Raw genomic sequence first — 18,785 nt, 5'->3', positions numbered from 1 at the left:
GTGGCCCTGCTCCCCTCCCCGCTGGAAAGGCTCCTCCTCCCTCCTCCCCCTGCCCTCTCTGCAGACCCAGGCTTGCCCCAAGGAGCTGGGTCCGGCCACCTCTCCTCTGGATGTTCCCCTGCAGTTTGTGGCTGTCGCCAGCCCAGTCCCTGTCCCACCCCTGAGGGCTCCCACATCTGCCTCTACCTGCATCCTCACCTGAGCCTGAGCACTTTCACCGGCTGCCCCCCGATGCCTCCACCACAACTGCTGTCACTATCTTGTCCCCATTACTTGCTTCTTTCCAGCTCCCAAGGGCCCAGGCCAGATACTGGACATCATGTCTGACCCTTCCATCCCTGCAGGGCTGTGAGGCATCTCTGCAGCCTGCACAACGCCTTAGCACTGCCCTCCTTCCAGCACAGTCGGTACTCTCGTTGCCTCTCCCGGGTGCCCTTGTACAGTAACCAACCTGCACAACTGTGCAGGACAGCCCTGTTCCTTTACCTGTACACCCTCAATCCAATCCTGTAGACTCTCCTCGACTTTTCTCACTTTTATTCCTTCCCCTCCTTCCCCAAAGTCTCTACAGACCTTGTAGTTTCCCAATACACAGCCCAGGTGCCTCCCAGCCGTCATGTTACATTGTCAAATCCTCACCTGCATTATCATAGCAGCGTCTCTCCTGCCCTCACCCTCAGCTTCTCTTCTGTGTGTGGACCACGCTTGGGCACAGTTGTGTGCACGGCCCTCCCCTGCTCTGGATCCTCTCTGGCTCCCTAGTACTGACTCGGTGAATCCCATGCTATGCTGCAATTGGCGGGACCTCCCGGGAGAGGAGGCCGTGCTCGGACCCAGTTGGACGTGGACCAACAAATATGCCCCACGGAGAGTGGCGGTTGAGGGTGAGCCTGGCAAAACCCTGAGCTCACAAGTGGGGCACGCCTGATGACAGTCAGATGGAGGAGGGGGGGGGGAGGAGGGGGAAGGGGAGGAGAGGAGGGGGAGGGGGGCCCACCTGCTACAGGAGCCATGCGGGTGTGTGCACACCTGTCCCCTTCCTCTGGTCTCTGTGTCCCTGAACCCGGATGCTCACCTGCCTGTGCCTCTCAGGCACCTCGTCCACTGTCACTGTCGCGTTTCTGCTCATCCCCGCAACCCCATTTGTCCCTCTCCTCTCCCATGTCCTTGAACCTGGATTCCTGTGTTCCGGGCTCTGTAAGTCTCTGGCTGTCAGTCACTTGATGGAACCTTCTGGAAGGCCAGCATTTGTGGCCCTAATGCCCACGCTAATGTCAGGCCTGGGTCTCACGTCCTCAGGTGGAGACTCGTGGAGCTCGCGGGCCTCAGGACCAACGGGACTCGCTGGGCCCCTCACAGCTCAGGGCCCAGGCCGGAGGATCGCTCCCAGACCAGAGCCGCCTGGGATCTGGGGCCTGAGGGGTGGCGGGGGGCAGCCAGGCTGGGGGCCACCTCATGGTCCGGGGCGCTGCTCCCTGCCCAGCTTGTCTTGCCGACCAGGCTCCGGTTCTGCCCAGACACCCAGCAGACACCTGTGCGGGTGAGGCTCACAGACCACAGGACCCCCATCTGGGACGCAGCACCCTAAGGAGGCGGGGGCCAGGCCGAAGCGCCAGGGCCCCGGGGAGTAACAGGGGACGTTCCAACTGAGAGCAGAGCACACCGCTGGGCAGGGAAGGCGGGGGCCCCCGGGGGCAGGCCCCCCACAGGCACAAAACTTCGGGTCTGGAGCTCGACAGGCAGAGACACAGACGGGGGTCGGGGGGGATAAGACCAGGGCTTCACCAGCCAGGGTGCTGGGGCCGCAGGGGGGCCGACGCCACCCCCTTGGGAAGAACAGCGTATGCAAGGGCGAGAGGCGCCGCCGCAGCCCGGAGCCGCAGCATCCTCCGACCCAGACACCCCAACCTTCTATTTCCCTCTACCCGCCTGTCTGCCTGTGCCTCACAGGCCTCTCTGCCCAGAGTCCCTGCCTTTCTCCTCGAAGCCAGCATGTTATTCCTTTAGGACAGCTCAGATGCCTCCTCCTCCGAGCAGCCTTCCCTGCCTTCCTCAGGTGGAACAGCTCCTCCTCCGGGGCACCTCTTCCCCACCCCCCACCTCATCCCTGCCCGGGGTACAGTAGGTGCTCACAGGGTCTGCAGCCTGTTGCCCCAGCCCAGGCCTCCGACAACCCCCTCCCACCTCCAGCCCCGCCCGCAGGATGGCTTCCCACAGGGCCCCCTGGTCTTTGGGGTCCTTCCAGCGCCCTGCTCAGCCCTGGGGCACAGGGGGGCCTTGGGCCTGGGGCACAGGGGGGGCTTGGGCCGAATCTCCCTCCCTCCCGCGGGGGATCGGGTCGGCCTATCGGGCTCTGAGAGGGGGAGGAGAAGTCCCCGGCTCTCCTGGGAGGGGCAGCTTGAGGCCGAACTGCTTCCAGGGAGGTGGGAACAGCCAGCTGGGGGCAGAAGAACCAGGAGGAGGCCCAGCAGTGGGCAGGACTCAGGGCAAAATGTGTCCTCAGGCAGGTGGCCAGGGGACCGGTCCTCCCTGCCAAGGGGCTCCGGCCTCAGCTGGTGACATTGCTCACTTCCCAGCAGAGGCCTTGAACTTCTGAGCAGGACTGAACATGGAAATGTCCCCCCCACCCGCCCCAGCCACCCTGAGCCCCAGGCCGCGGGCAGGGCCTTGACGGCAGCCAATCCCTTGCCTTCTGGTTCACATTTGCAGCCTTTTCCGGAGCGCCACCCGCCGCCCGCTGCCTCCGCGCGCCGGCCAAGATTCCAGAGCCTTCGCGGCTTCCCCGCGATCGGTGGCGGCGGCAGGAGGAGCCGGGCTGGGCTGGGAGGGGGCCCGGCGGGAGCGAGGCCAGGCCGCTGCACCCGGGCAGGCCAAGCAAACACGGGCCGCGCCAAGGAGCCGGGGCGAAATAGCTCACAAATGAGAAAAAGCTGCTTCCGAGTTGGGCTGGGGTTTTAAAGCCCAGGCCGCAGGGAGGTGAGGTCACCTGCAGCAGCAGGGAGGTGAGGTCACCTGCAGAGCAGGGAGGTGAGGTCACCTGCAGCAGCAGGGAGGTGAGGTCACCTGCAGAGCAGGGAGGTGAGGTCACCTGCAGCAGCAGGGAGGTGAGGTCACCTGCAGAGCAGCAGGGAGGTGAGGTCACCTGCTGCTGGGATACTAGGATGCTAGGACAGCCTGGCCTGGGAGGGGCTTCGGGGGCAGTGGGAGGGACCCAAGGGGGACAGGGTGGGGGTGGGGGGGATGTCAGGAAGGCCTGCCCCCAGATCCAGCTTACCTCTCAGGTCGGAGGGCCTCTGAAGGTCCTGGCAAAGCCAAAGCCTGGGGACGGGAAAGAGGGAGACAGTGAGGAAGCTGCCAGAAGCCGGGAAGCTGATGCCCCGACCCACAGCCACTCAGGCCCTGCCGCAGGAGCCCCTGCTGGAAACTGGCGCCTCAGCCCCTCACCTCATGGAGCCAGCCCCACCCCCGCACTGTCTCCCTGTATTCCAGGCACACTTGGCAGCTGCCCGCGAGTGCTGGGCTGCGGGGACGGAGTTCCTCCCGCCCCAGGGCCCAGGCTCAGGAAGCTCCTTCTTCGCGCCAGGATCCAGCCTGAGAAGGCCCTACTGGCTGTCGGGCCCTGGGCCAGGTGACCCCTGCCACAGGCTAGGGCTCCTATCTGAGGAAGCTCCTGTGCTGTGGGGAGCCCAGGCCGCGCAGAGAACCCGCTGGGCCTTCACCCCACTGGCTACGACGCCCCGCCCCGGGTTGTAGGCGCACAAAGCAGGGGACACTGCCTCCGCCTTGAATCCTCCCCAGAGGCTGCACACAGGATGGGGGACGGGATGTGGATCCTGAAGGGTGCGTAGGAGCCTGAATGGCTGACAAGTCAGACAAGGAGTCCCGCGCACCCGGGAAGGTCCAGAAGCGCCCTGGGGTTCAGAGGACACGCCGGGGCCACCGTGGGAGGAGCCTCGAAGGCCGCGCTGACGTTTCTTTGGAAGGCCACAGGTTGCTGAGTGCGGGGGCCACGCGGTGGGGCCTGGATGGCCGGGTCCCCGTTCCTGCCTCCGTCAGTCACGCCTGGTCCATGTCACACGACCGTGCACAAGGGAGCCGAGGTGTCGTCCAGGCCAGATGTGACTCCCGGGCGGGTGGGGAGGGGACACCCCGCCAGCCCACCTGGCAGGGCGGCCAGCGGCAGCGTCACTCTCTCCCCAGCTGCGAGCTCGCCTCTGCCTCCCCCATGGAAACTCTGACACTCGGCCCTGTGTCTTGCTGCACAAGCAGCCAGACGCCGAAGCCAGCAGCTCCCAGGCCTCCCCTCCGCCTCCGCCAAGACCTGCCTCCGTCCGGCCACTGAACACGACCCCCCAGGGGCTAGGGGGCTCCCCCGAGGGTGCAGGCCGGCAGGTGCAGGCTGAGTGGGAGGGCCTCTGGGGTCCCCACCTCCAGCCCCACCAGGAGGCCCTGGGAGTGACAGGTGTCTGACCTGGCCATTTACTGGGGTGGTGGCCGGGGCCGAGGGGACAGCAGGCACATGTGAGCGCTGCAGGTGTGAAAGCCCTGAGCACCCCCAGAGGACGAGGAAAATTAAAACAAAGGAACAGAAGAACCAACGAATCCCAGCGACTGCTCCGTGTGCACCTACAAGGAGCCCGGTGCTGGGGTCCCGTCGTGGATTATCTCCTGTCATCCTCACGACGGCCCAGGGAAGTAGGAACTGTCTTCCCCTTTTACAGCTGGAGGAACCAAGGGACAGAGAGGTCACCCGGCTGGCTCAAGGGCACACGGCGCACAGGGGGTAGAGGCTGCCTTGGACCGCAGGCTGCTGGCCCCCGCCTGGGCCCCTCGGCCTCCGCATCACGAGGGACACTCAGAGTGAGGAGGGCTAGTGGGGCTCAACCCCCCGGGAGAGGCCTGTGGGTCAGACACAGAGACACGGGGCCCACCTGCCGCTGGCTCCCCAGCCCCCCCCCGGAGCCCCTAGTGACAACGCTAAGTCCCAAGTACGTTTCATGCACCTGACATGGCACTAGGCATGCTCCTGGCATCATGTCACCCAACTGTAGCCTAACCCTGGGAGCTGGGAATTGCTGTGCGTTCTTCTGAGGAGGAGCGGTGAGATCCAGGGGGGTGACATCCATCCTGCAAGGTTATGAGGCTGGGACGCACAGGGGCCCGATCTGAACTTTGGGGCCAGACCCAGGACAGCTGGTTTTCCTGGAGCCTCCTGCCCTGGAGCCCCGGGGCCCCGTGCCCGCATCTCCTCTACCCCACTTGTGCGCCTGCCGCACCCACTGGCCCTGGGGACAGGCAGGGCTGGGGACACGACGGAGGCAACCCTCGAGGGCCTCGGGAACCTCCTGCAGGTGACCCAGGCTCCCTCCAAAATGGGACGCCAGGCTGGGTGGGCGGGTGTGCCAGGGCAGTGCCCGAGCCCACTTCAGGGGGCCTGTTCCTAACCTCCACCCGCCGCCACCGGCATTCCCTAATCTCCCTGAGCTCCTCCCCTGGCGACATCTCCTGTTTGCACGGAGCCCGCCCGCTGCCAACTGAATCCCAAGCCAGGCTGGGGGGACAGTATGCACCCCAGCCCCCTGCCAGCCTCTCCGCAAAGGGCCCCTGCAGAGGCTGGCCAGGGTCCCATGCCCGCCGCCCCATCCCAACTTTCCGAACAGTGGGTCTCCCCCGGAGATGCACTCATGTGGGGAGTCCCCCATTTTTGGAGCAGGCCCAGGCTGAGTGTCGATTGAAAAATCCTACAGGGTCAAGAGCCCAGCGGCCTGGGTTCGTCTCCCCACCCCAGACCCTTTGCTAGCATCGTCCGTGCCTGCGCCTCAGCAGCTTCATCCATGAAATGGGATCAAATCCTGTTCCTGGAGCAGGTGTGAGCATGAAGCGAGCTCATTTCATAGAGGGACCTTCCTGCCGTATTTGCCTCCTGGGAACGTCCAATAAACGTTCACTATTATTTCACTATTCTTATTATAGTTATCATCACCTGGCCGCCTCCACGAAGCCCCCCGGGGTTAGTATCAGAAACTCTGTCTCACAGATGAAGACCCAGGGGTCACCCAGGCAGCCGGTGGGGGCCGGCCCCCGCCTTGGGGCTAAGCTGAGGGAGCCCTGGGGGGGCGGCGGGGTCCCTGGCCCCTCCCGTCCTGCCCGCAGGAGCTCCCCCTCCCCGCCAGCCCCTGCTGCTGCTGCAGGGGGGGACTCTGCATTCCTGGCTAAGCAGCCGGATTTGCTGTGCTCCCGGAACTATGAAAAGAATGTTTGCCACGAGCTGAGCCGCGGTCGCCTGTCAGAGGAGCGTGGCCTGAAGGGCCCATGCAGAGCGCAAGGCCGCCAGCAGCCGCCGGTGGGGACAGGGAGCCGGACATAGGGTGAGAGTGTGGACAGGGATGGGACAGGGACTGCCCTGGGATCCTCCGGGAGCGGAGAGATGACCCCTCCACTCCCCCACCGACGGCATCCCTGCCCATCTCATACATGGGGTTATAGGGCCCCAGAGGAGAAGCCCCCCAGGTCCCACAGCAGCCAGTGGCAAAATCGAGACCCGGAACTGGGGCTCCTTCCTTCCAGGGGCCGCCCTCCCTCGTAGGGCCCGCCAGGACCACAGCGGCTCTTAGATACTAGAAAACACCACCCACACGAGCCAGGCGTCCGCACAGACCTGGGAGTGAATCCCGGCGCGGCACTCGGCAGGGCGACACTTGGCCCGATTGCTGACCGAGCCACCACTTTCCCCTCTGTTAAATGGGCCACTGATTCCTGCCTTGCAGCATTGCGACAAAGACCAAATGAGACCTGTGAACAGAGGACCGGGTACACAGCAGGTGCTCAATAAACTTAATGCGACCCTCCTTCAAGGGGACAGAAGGAACTTATGTTAGAGAAGCTTGGGCGACAAAGTCTCCGATGGGCCTTGCTAGTGGGGCGGCCTCTGTGAGGAAGCAGGCCCGAGGCCGGGTCGGGGCCACTGGTTCAGTTCTGCCCTGGCTGCTGTGCGGCCTCAGGCAGGCTCCTCTAGGAGTCTCCACGAGCCCACCCGTGAGACGAGCCCGTGATACCGCATGGCTCACCCCACGAGGCACTAACCCCTTCCCCCTGCCCTCCAGGAGCCAGGAAGCTCCACCAGTTCAGGCTGCATGGGGACGGTCACCTCCCAATTCAAACCTTTCCAAGAATCTGAATGGAAGCAGGGCCAAGTCCTCCCACGTCCCGTCCCAGGATCCGCCCGGAGAGGGGTAACAACACTGAGCAGAAGTCTGGGTGAAAGTCCCAGGTGTGTGACTCGGGGCCACTTTTTACTCTCTGCAAGTAAAAAGACCCCGGAGACAAGCATTCGCATTCCTGTTTTACAGATGGGGAAACTGAGGCTACCAGAGATGGGAAGCCGAGCCTGCACTCAAGACCCACGGTCCACACCCCAGCACCCTGGAAACACCCACAGAACAGAGCGGGTCCGGAATTCCCTTCCTGGGAGTGTGACTCCCCTGGCTGATGTCTGGGCACTCGTGTGCGCACATCTGGGTTCACCACCCACTCAGGCTTCCGCACACACTCCAGGCCTCCCAGGCACTACGCCCCGCAGCTCATGGCCACACCCGACACCCAGCCCCTCGCCATCTCAGCATACCAGGCGCCCGGGGCCAAACCCACATCCAAACCCATATTCACCTGCCTCATCTGGGGACAGGCCACAGTCACCCGGTACACAGGTCCTAGCCCACCCTCTCCTCACCTCCACCGCCAGTCACTGAGGCCTCACCAGTCTCTCCCCTTCCTCCTTTCCATCTATTTCTTCCTCTCATCCCCATGGAAACCACCCACCCCAGCCCCCATGGCTTCCCCTCCAACGGCCCAGCTTGTAGGATCTCCTTTCGTCCAGGCCCCCAGAGCAGCCACAGAGACGCCCAGGTTGCATCCTTTCTCTGGTCAGCGCCCTTGGAAACCTGACCCCAACGCAGTGCTGTCACTCCCTCCCCCCCCCCAACTCGTTGCCCCACTGTGTCAGCCACCAATTACTCACTGTCCCCTACAGGAGCCTCCCCACCTGCACACCTTGGCACCTGCCACTCCCCCTGCCCGGAGTGGCTTCCAATCGCCCTTTCCACCCCCTCCACCTGTCAAAGTCCACGTTCTCCTTGGAAGTCCCCTCTGTGGTGCTGCCTCCCTCATAGCCCCTCCTGTCCGCACTTCGGCTTGCAGGGGGCCTCCCCGCCGTGGACCTCAATGGGCACCCTGAGACACAGCTGCGCCCCATATGAGAGGCCCCTGTGCCTCTCTGGCTTCCACTCCAACTCTGTAAGTGCCTCGGGCCACAGATGGGACCCACTCACTGAGGCCCCACTGTCCCGCAAGGAGAGCCCCATGCCTGCCACTGGGGGTCTTCAGGGGCCAGGGGCCAGCAGGGCTGGGAGACTGGGGCTCTGCTAACCCTGGGCCTGGCTCGGAGCAGGGGCAGGGGAGGTCTCAGGGCACGGGGGGGGGGGGGGGGGGGGGGGGGGGGGGGTTATGCGAACAGCCCTGTTCGGGATCCTTCCCTCCCTCTCACTAGCAGACACATTTACTTCCATTGTTTCTTTCCCCTTCCATTGAGCCCAAGAGCGGAAACACTCATTTTCACTCCAATGGACAGAGTGAAACCGGAGAAAGAGACCCTGTGTCTGAGTGTGAGTGTGAGAGTGTGTGTGTGTGTGTGTGTGTGTGTGTTGTCCTGTCTGAGTATGTCTGGCTGGGCTGTGGGGGGCCTGCCGTGTGTCTGTAGGAGTTTGGGTGTGCGTGTGTGCACACGCCTGCCCAGTCACTTTAGCAGCCGTGGCCGTGTGTGTTCAGTAGAGCGGGTTCCCATGTGTGGCTGCGTGTCACCGTCACTGGGAGGGAGGGTAGCTGCGTGTGACCGTGTGTGTCTGGGGTGCGCCCTCCTCGTTTTGGGGGGATTGTCCGGGGATCTGTCGGTGTGCACGGCCCAGCAGGAGGCCGGCGGAGCGCCCAGGCCCTGCCCAAGGCTGCCAGTCACCCCGCGGGGTTCGTGCCCGCCAGGCCCCAGCCCCGTCCCGGGTCTAGAGTGGCCCCAGACGACACTGCATCGGCTCACTCGCTGGCCCCCCAGAGAGGACCCCCAGGCTGCCTGAGCCGCTGCCACCGTGCCGCCTGCCGTTGCAAAGGCCCAGGGTGGCTCCCCGGAGGCCACTGTCCCCAGGGGCGCCCCCAGGATGCCGGGGCCCCGCCACCAGCCCAGGGCACAGCTCTAGGCCGGAGGCACAGGAGGCCCACGGTGTTGCCAGGGCCCGCGGGCCGACGGGAACCTTGTCACACACCCGGGGGGCTCACCCCAGCACACACGGACAGACGCACAGCCTCGCAACACCCTGGCAGACGCTCACTGCCCCCCACGCCCCGACAGGCTCACACTCAGGTGCGCACACACACGCACGGGCAGACTCAACGGGGCTCGCCTTCCCCGGGCGGCCACTCCCGAGTCCCTCTGGCTCCTCTGGCTGCCCAGCGTCACTGGCCCTGGGGCTCCCGGGGCCACTGTGTCCCCAGCCCCGGAACAGACACCCGGGGCGCTCGGGCCCCAGTCCTCTCAGCCCTATAGGTCCCAGCGGGGCTGCGGCGGCCTGGGCCTCCAGGACACCTAGACGGGGAGGGCCTGGGGCAGGAGCAGCAAACCAGGGGGCTGGACTGGGGCCAGCAAGCCCGACGGCAGAGAGACGGGGAGCTCGAGGGCGGGCTGGGGCCGGGGGGCCGGGGGGCCTGGGGCTGGGGGACCCTAAGCCCAGTCCGTTCTGTCCTGTGCCGCCTGCGGGGCAGCCGCGTGGCTCTCGGGTCACAGGTGGGGAGGGAGGCTCCCCAGGTGGGGGTGTGCCTGGAGGAGCCGCAGCATCTGGGGCGCTGCAGCGCGCTCCGGGAGGGGAAGGGAGGAGAGGCCTGTACCCGGGATCCTGCGGGGAGCCCGGAGGGAGCGGGATGGGGATGGCCGTACGCATCCCAGCGCCCACCCCGGCCCGAGCCCCCCGCCCCCCGCGCCAGCCTCCGTTACCTGCAGGGGCGCCGCCGGCCTCCGCTGCGGGCCTCGCGGGCCTCCCTCCCGGGCCTCCGGGGCTCCCGCGCGCGGGCTCCGGGCTGGGCGCCGTCGGGGTCGGGCAGGGCTCGGCGTCCTGTGCCGGCGGCCCGCGGGCTGCAGGGGTGCGCGGGGGAGGGCGGGGCGCGGCGGGCGGGCGGGGGCGGGGCCTCCTCCCTCCTCCCTCGTCCCTCGTCCCTCGTCCCTCCTCCCTCCTCTTTCCGCAGCCTCCGCCAGGCCTGCGCCCGCCCGCCTGGCCTCGACGGCGCCCCCGCTCCGCTCGGCTCCCTGCGCCCGCCCGCGGCCTGCCCTCGGGGGTCTAGGGAGATGCGGGCGGGTCCCCGGCTGGAGCTGCCCGCACTTCCCCCCAGTGGACCGGGAAGCCGCAGAGGCTGGGGCGGAGCGCAGTGACCCGGTCAGACTGTGCATTAGGAAGAGCCCCCCCCCCATGTCTGTGCCGCAGACAGAGGCCAGGACCCCCCTGGAGGACGCTGCTAGAATCATCGGGGCTAGTCCACACAGTGGGGTTTGGAGGGAAGGGTCAGGGGTGGGAGGAGGTAAGGAGGTGGAACAGGTAGGACGTGGGTGTAGGGGTAAGGGGCAAGGACAGGGGTGAAGGGAGAAGGGGCAAGGACAGCGCCCAGGTTTGAGGTTAGGCATGGGCGGGTGGGCCGCAAGGAGGGTGGTCAGACAGTGCGTGGAACATGCCTGTGGGGTTTCCATGTATCCATAAGGGAAGTGAGAGGCTGGGGCTGGAGATTCGGGGCCTGTGGTGACAGACGATGACCAAATGACCGATGACGGATGACTGACGCCACCTAGGCTATGCCTAGGGAAGGTGTGCAAGGAGACGAGGAAGCCCACGCCAGGACCAGGATGCGGGAGACCCCCACATTCAAAGGGTATGCAGAGGAAGAGGTTCAGCAAAACAGACCAGGAAGGGGACGGGGCAAACCGGGAGAGCAGTGACTCAGAAGGCAAAGGCATGGAGTGTTCCAGAAGGCCAGGGAGTGCCCCTCCCCCCAGGGTCAGGAAAGATGCGGGAAAGCATCTTTGGGACCAGTGATTAGGGACTGATGGGGGGGGGACAGGGGAGGAGCCAGGCTGCAGAGGCTAAAGGAACAGCCTCAGGAGAGGTAGAGGCAGCAAGTCAAGTGGAGGAGGTCAGATGAACTGGGGCCAGGAGCAGGGGGCTTGGGGTGCGTGTGTGTGCGTGTGCGTGTTCTAAGTGGGAAATGGCTAAGCCGTCAACAGGTCTAGGAAAGGAGCAGGGAGGGCCAGCGGCAGCCTGTCTGGGGTCTGGGCCCACCTCCACCGTCCCCTCCCCTTCCTCCTGCCTGCCCTCCAAGGACCTCCCGCTTTGCTGTCCCCCGGCCAAGGTACACAGCAGCCCCACTGCTCCTCCGTGGGGCCTCTCACCCTTGCCCACCTCCAGGTCCTGGGCCCACTCCTGTCCTTCTCCTCCGACTGGGGGGGGGTGGTTTGCAAGAGGTCTCTGGCTCTGGCCTCCCGGGGGGAGGCACCCTGGAAGGGACCACAGGGGCCCAGGCCGGGACAGTGCCCTAGGAAGGGGAGGGGGCTGGTTGGGTGGGGACCTGAGAGGACACTGGCTGGGGTGGAGAACCGCGCCCTCCCCCAGAGCTGGTTCGAGAACCAGGCCCTTGATAGGGATCCGATGGGGGGGTGGGCAGTGGGTGGGGAGCTAAGGAGCAGGGGCCGGACGTTGACAGCATGGACTCTGGAATTAGACTGCCTGGGTTCAAGTCCAAGTGCTCCAGTCCCCAGCTGCACGCCCTTAAGCAAGTCACCTAACCTCTCTGGGTTCCGTTTCCTCATCTGCAAAGCTCGGGGGTGGGGGTAGCTGTGAGGATGAAACCCCCCAATGCTCGAGAGCACTGAGCTCTGAGTGTGAGCCGCTCTTAGAGCGATGAGGGGTGCTCAGTGAAGGAGGGGGAGCTGAGGCGCGCAGGCGATGGGGCGGCTGTGCTGAGGAAGGGGTCCTGTGAGCATCGCACCCTCGCCCGGCCCCACCGGTCCCACTCCTGGTTCTCCTGACTCACTCCCCGAACTTCCCTGAGGCCTTGGGGCCTGATGCTCTGTGGCACACGGGGTCCCCACCCCCTCTCTTCTTCTTCTGCCAAATGCCCTGCAGGGGGAAGGAGCGCAGCTCCCTCATTCACCGCCCCCTGCGAGCCTGAGTGGGGCCCAGTCCTGCTGTCCCGTAGCCCTGGGGTTCACTGGACTCTCCTGATGGGGCTCAGCTGCCCACCCCCGCACAGAGGCTGGCACAGCCTCGTCATGACCTTGCCACAGCTGCCTGCTTGTCCACCAGCGCTTTGCATAGCAAACTTCCAGGCAGGAAATGAGTGTCCTAGAGCCAGATGTCCGCAGACTCTCCCATCAGGGCTCACCTCTGGGCCAGGCCGTCCCAGTCGCCAGGGGCTTCCACCTTCGCTTTGTCCCTGGTGGTGTCTGGGTAGCAGAGGGTCGGCTCTGCCAGGGGTCACCTGCTGTGTGGCCTTAAACAAATTACTGCCCCTCTCTGGGCCTCAGCTCCCTCAGCCGCAAGAGTTAGGCTGGCAGAGAGGATTCAAGGACTCTCCTACGATACCCAGCTGGCTCCGGCAGGAGAGCGTGTGACTCTTGATCTCGCGGTTGTGCGTTCGAGCCCCAAATTTGGCACAGACATCACTTAAAAAAATTTTTTTTTAAAAAGATTTTATTTGGGCAGCCCGGGTGGCTCAGTGGTTTAGCGCTGCCTTTGGCCCAGGACATGATCCTGGAGACCCGGAATCGAGTCCCACGTCGGGCTCCCTGCACAGAGCCTGCTTCTCCCTCTGCCTGTGTCTCTGCCTCTCTCTGTCTGTGTCTCTCATGAATGAATAAATAAAATCTTTAAAAAAATTTATTTAAAAATAAATATTTTATTTATTCATTTCACACACACACACACAGAGGATAAGCAGGGGGAGCAGCAGAAGGAGAGGGAGAAGCAGACTCCCCGCTGAGCAGGGAGCCCGACACAGGACCCTGGGATCATGACCTGAGCCGAAGGCAGACACTTAATTGACTGAGCCACCCAGGCCCCCTTACTTAATTTTTTTTTAATTTTATTATTTAAAAATTAAAAAAAATTTTTTTAAAGGACTGGTCTAGACCTGAGCAGGCCTATCAAATGAGGTGGGTGTTTAAAATGAACCAGATGAGGGCAGCCCGGGTGACTCAGCGGTTTAGCGCCGCCTTCAGCCCAGGGCCTGATCCTGGGGACCTGAGATCGAGTCCCACATCGGGCTCCTTGCATGGAGCTTGCTTCTCCCTCTGCCTGTGTCTCTGCCTCTCTTTCTCTCTCCCTGTGTATCTCATAAATAAATAAGTAAATAAAAAAATCTTTAAAAAAATAATAAAATAAAATGAACCAGATGAGGGTCCCCTGGGTGGCTCAGCGATTTAGTGCTGCCTGCAGCCCAGGGCGTGATCCCAGAGACCCGGGATCGAGTCCCTCGTCGGGCTCCCTGCGTGGAGCCTGCTTCTCCCTCTGCCTGTGTCTCTGCCTCTGTCTCTCTCTCTCTCTCTCTCTGTGTGTCTCTCATGAATAAATAAATAAGATCTTTTAAAAAAATAAATAAAAAATAAGAAAAATAAAATGAACCAGACGAGGCATGTAACCTGCTTAGCACAGCCCCTGGCGGAGCCAATGCTGGCAGCCGCCCGATGGTTCAGAGCATGGGCTGAGGAGTCGAGCAGACCTGGGTTTGGATCCCAGTTCTGCTTCTCTGTGACTGTGGGCAAGTGACCTCATTTCTCCAAACCTCAAATTCCTCCTCTTTAAAAGAGGGATAATGATAGTCCCGAAAGATAACAGCGAAGCCTCCCAGGGCTCTTCCTCCACGCCAGCACTATTGTGAGTGCTTTATGTGGATTAACTCATTTAATCCTCACAAACCCTTTGAGGTTGCTATTATCGCGGGACCCACTTTGTAGATGGAAAAACTGAGGTGCCGAGGGCTAACTGACTCACCCACAGTGACATCGCTGGGAAGTGGGCGAGCTGGCTCCCAGGCTGACCCGCTGTGCCGCGGGGCCTCTTGGAAGACAGACTTAATATAAAGTCTACACAGGCCGGGCGCATAGAAGTGACTCAGTTAATGTGCATAATCTTTATTGCTGTTACCATGATTCCCCCATTCATTCTAAATTTCTATCTTGATCTGCCAGTAAGAAAACTCTCGAGGCTCCAAGCACCCCAGGTTGGAGCCTCGGGAGGGCCTGGATGGAACCTTCCTCTTGCCACCATTCCATCTGTCTGGCAAGCTGAGGACGGGGGAGGGATGTTTGCACAGATGTGTGGCCCAGGGTGTGCAGATAGTCTGGGGAGGGGTGTGGTGCTGACAAATTCCTGCTGCACCAGGGCCTTGGCCACTCTGCACCCCACCCCCTGTCCCCACCCGCCCCCAACTTGCACATCTGCTGGAGGACTGACAAGTCCTGGGAAGTCCTTCCCTCTGTCTCGCCTTCCTTCCTTCTTTTCAGTTGCCAGAGGCCTCTCCTGCAGGTCTAGAGAAGTAGAGACCCTCCTGCAACCCCCGCCACCTCCTTCACGTCCACCCCAGGGGATCGCTCAGCCCCATCCTCAAAAATCCCAGTAATGCGGTGGAAATTAAAGTTACCTTCAATGTTCTAATCTTATAACAATTTTGCTTCAATCAATGTCTAAATGTGACCACATGTGCCCAGACCACCCAAGGCCCCGGCTGGTGGCTTGGTGGGGGAAGTGGCGAGCTCCTGAAGGGCTGGAGGGCCTATGGCTGGCTCTGGAAGGGCTCCTGGGGAGGAAGTCTGCTGGTCGCTGGGCCCTCCCCCTGCTTTCCCCTGGCCTGCCCTCCCTTCCTCACCTCCTCTCTGGCAGGCCGGGAAGCATGGCAGACCGTGCTTGGAGTCTGCTTCTACTCTCTCCTGGACATCTGGGCTTGGGGACAGCTGGGGACTCACACAAATGGAGGCCAGGGCTGGCTTCGTGGGCATGCCCGCCTGTGTGGTCACACAGAGCTCCCTGCTCAGACGGGCTCGGTTTACCGCTCCGCTGGGTCATCTTGAAATTCATAACGAGTTTCGAACAAGGGGCTCTACATTCTCATTTTGCGCTGAGCCCCATAAATTGTGTAGCTGGTCCCGGTGGAGGTCCACACCCCTCCCTCCCCCAGGGGCCCTTCTCACTTCCTCCTCACTCTCAGTCAATGTGCAGTCAACAAACATTTACTGAGCACCTACTTCGTGTTGAAAAGTAGCCCTGGACGCTTGGGGATGCAGGGGTGAACACTGCAGACCCAGCCCTGGGTTCCCAAAATTCCTCTCTGCACATACCGAGCCCCTCAGAGATGCACGCCCAGTAGTTTTCCAAGACAGCACACTAATAATCCTACCTGCCAGTTAGGGAACTCCACCTATAGCACGCACTTTATCTTGTTTTATCTTCAAAACAGTTCGTAAAGTAAGCACTATTATAATCCCCATTACAAAAATATGTATTTATTTGAGAGAAAGAGAGAGAGAGAGAGAGAGAGCACAGCAGGGGGAGAGGCAGAGGGAAGGGGAGAGGGAGAAGCAGGCTCCCCCAGTGCAGGGCTCCTCCCAGGACCCGGGATCATGACCTGAGCCGAAGGTAGGTGTTTCACCGACGGAGCCACTGGACCTCCCCATAATCAGATGGAAAAAAAACGATGCTCAGAGTTCAAATCCTTTGCTCAGTGTCACGTAGCCAGTAAGGAGCAGAGTCAGGACTCACCTCTGCCTCTCCTCCTCAGCCTCTTGTCCCCTCCCTGCCACCACCCCTGCTTTCGGCTGCTCCCCGAGCGACAGCAGCCGCCAGCCTCTCCCTGGCCCAGCGCCCCCGGCACAGGGCTCCACGTTTGTTAAATGAAGGAGTTTTGTTAAATGAAAGGAACACAAGGAGACAGACGCACACTAACACCCAAACACTTACACCCGGAACACATATTGCAGAGCTTGGTGTCCAATACTGGACGATTTGGGTTTGAGTCCTGAACCTACTAGGTCCCAGAGGCGTGCCTCAGTTTCCCCACCTTCAGATGGCATGCCTCAGTTTCCCCACCTTCAGAATGGACACAGGGGTAGGGGCGTGTTGAAGGCTAAAGGAGAAATACATGCGAGGCTCTGAGGCCGGCGCTGATTGGCACCTAGTCACACTTCAATAAATACTAGCTGTTGCTACGAGTAACATTTGTCATCCACACTCACTCGCACGCGCTCTCCTGCCGTCACCTTGTCCTCCCGGCCCTCCCGAGCCCACCTCCGTCCTAGCTGTGTCCGTGGCTGACAGGCCAGGCTCCGGAGCCAGGAGGGAAGAGCAGCGGCTTCTCTGGGCGCCCCCGGGGGCTGTACCTGGACAGGCCCACGCAGAGGGAGGGGGCTGCTCCTCTGCGGCTCCGGGTGCATCAGAGAGGGCTTCCTGGAGGAGGCCTCCACCCAAACCAGCGGAGCGAGCCAGCTCCAGCCGAGGTAAGACGGTGCTGCCATTGGCTCCTCTGTTGCCCCTCACAACACCCAGCCCCTGACTTCTTCGGCAGCGCCCTCCCTCCACCCCCGTCCCCACAGTAGAAACTTTCCTCTCCTCCTGCCAGGAGCGTAAATTACCCCCAGGAATGCGCTGCGTCCCACAGCTCCCCTGGCAGTGGCCCTCGGCTGTCCTAGGGTCAGGCCTGGCGCGCCATCAAAGGCCGGATCGGTAACAGTGAGGCTCCCCGCCCCTCCCACCGGCCCTTTGGCTTCCAGGGAGCAGCACATGGTAGCACTTAAGCTCCCAGAGAACGGGAGGATGCTTTCCTGCACCCCCCCCCCACCGTCCACAATGAAGTACTTGTTAGGAGACTATTTTAATTTTACTTAATGCAATTTCTGTTGCCACCTCCTTCTCTGGATGCCCAGCACAAATACAGGGGAGGCCAAGCCACTGAGGAAATGTTACTGGGGGGGCGGGGGGCATGGGGCGGGAGGGGGCCAGTCCTGGTGCCCTGGGCTCCACTCAGGAAGTAAGGGGATTGATGAGGGGAGGGCTCAGGGCTAGCGTGTGCAACTAGGGCCAGCAGGGGAGTCCGGGGGACTCACAAAGGGCTCTTTCCACTGCCCTGGGCCCAGGAGGCAGGTCCTCGGCCCGGTAGCACGCAAGCCTTGCTGTCAGACCCTAGGGAGAGCCCGGGAGAAGGGGGCGCTTCCAGGTCCTGAGCAGCCTCTGGAGTCGGGCCATCAGGTGCGTCTCCCAGCAAATTATGAAAAGCAGGGCTCCAAGGGTCACCCTGGGACAGGAGAGTGGGGATCTGGAGACCCCTGGTGGCCCAAGGCTGCAGAGCAACGCCTCTCTGAGGTCCACCTAGTGGGTGCCAAGCCCAAAGGCCACCAGCAGAGCCCCTAGGGCCCCAGATCTCCACTGCCAGCAGGCTGCTGTCCCCAGCGTTCAGCCTGTCCTATAAAGGCAGCAGAGCTGCCCCTCCTGCAGGTGTGCAGTACGTGGGGAGCGGGGCGCGGCCTAGCCTAGGGGCTGTCCCAGCCTCAGAGCTGTTGTAAAAGTAGAGGCCTATACAATCCACAGTGATTCCAGCGGTGGGGGCGGGGGGGCCCCCCGAGGTTAGGTTGCTGGGACTTGTGTGTTGGGCTCCTTCGGGAGAGATGACGAGGTGATGTTCCAAACAGCTCCGTGGTCCACAGCCCCTCCCTTCCCTCAGCATCTGCGTGCACATCACACAATTGTGGGGCTGTCACTGGGAAAAATCACCAAGGGGGCCTTGTTTCCACAGCTTGCCCACTCTGGTGCGGCCTGTGCTGAACTCTGGGAAAGGAAGTATCTAACACCTCATACCGTACAAACGGCTGCTGGGCCACCGGAAAGTAGGTGTGGAGCTAGAAGAGGAAGGGTGAGATCCCCCCCACCCACCGGAGAAGGAAAGGGTGGCGCCGCTCACTTTTTCCGTGGAGCCCGGATACCACACGGTGCTCCCGCAACTGGGCCCCGGCATCCGTTCCCTTAATCTCCTTCATTCACTCGTGCTCTGGTGTGATTGGACCCAGCCCCATGATAGGTGCTAAGGATAAGGTTGACCAAAGGGGGTACCTGCCCTAAGGCCTCAAATTGTACCTGGAGTGGAAGGTAAAGAGGCTCAGAGGACAGGATCCCCGTGGGCGTGTCCCTATACTTGGGAACACAAAGATGACCTTTCCCTATCCTTTAGTGGCCTAACCCAGCTGGAGGAGGCAGGTCATGTGCAAACTGCCTCTATTTGGGTGTCCCAGACCCCAGTCTTAACCTGTACAACCCCGACACCCCCCGCATCTATAATGGCTCTCCTCACCTCAGGCCTGTGCTCTAACCCTGAGAAGAGCCTGGGGACCCCATCCCCCACCCCAACAACCTGAGTATCTGGACCTCAAAGGTCTAGACTGTCTCCAAGAACAATGCTACCAATATGGTTTGACAACCTCTGATCCGTCCCTTGAAAAGCTACCCTGAGGTCTTTTTTTTTTTTTTTTTTTTTTTAAATTTATTTATGATAGTCACAGAGAGAGAGAGAGAGGCAGAGACACAGGCAGAGGGAGAAGCAGGCTCCATGCACCGGGAGCCCGACGTGGGATTCGATCCCGGGTCTCCAGGATCGCGCCCTGGGCCAAAGGCAGGCGCCAAACCGCTGCGCCACCCAGGGATCCCTTTTTTTTTTTTTTTTTT

The sequence above is a fragment of the Canis lupus genome, chromosome 15, assembly GCF_003254725.2.
Source record: "Canis lupus dingo isolate Sandy chromosome 15, ASM325472v2, whole genome shotgun sequence".
Classification (NCBI taxonomy): domain Eukaryota; kingdom Metazoa; phylum Chordata; class Mammalia; order Carnivora; family Canidae; genus Canis; species Canis lupus.
Note: the sequence above shows the minus strand (reverse complement) of the source record.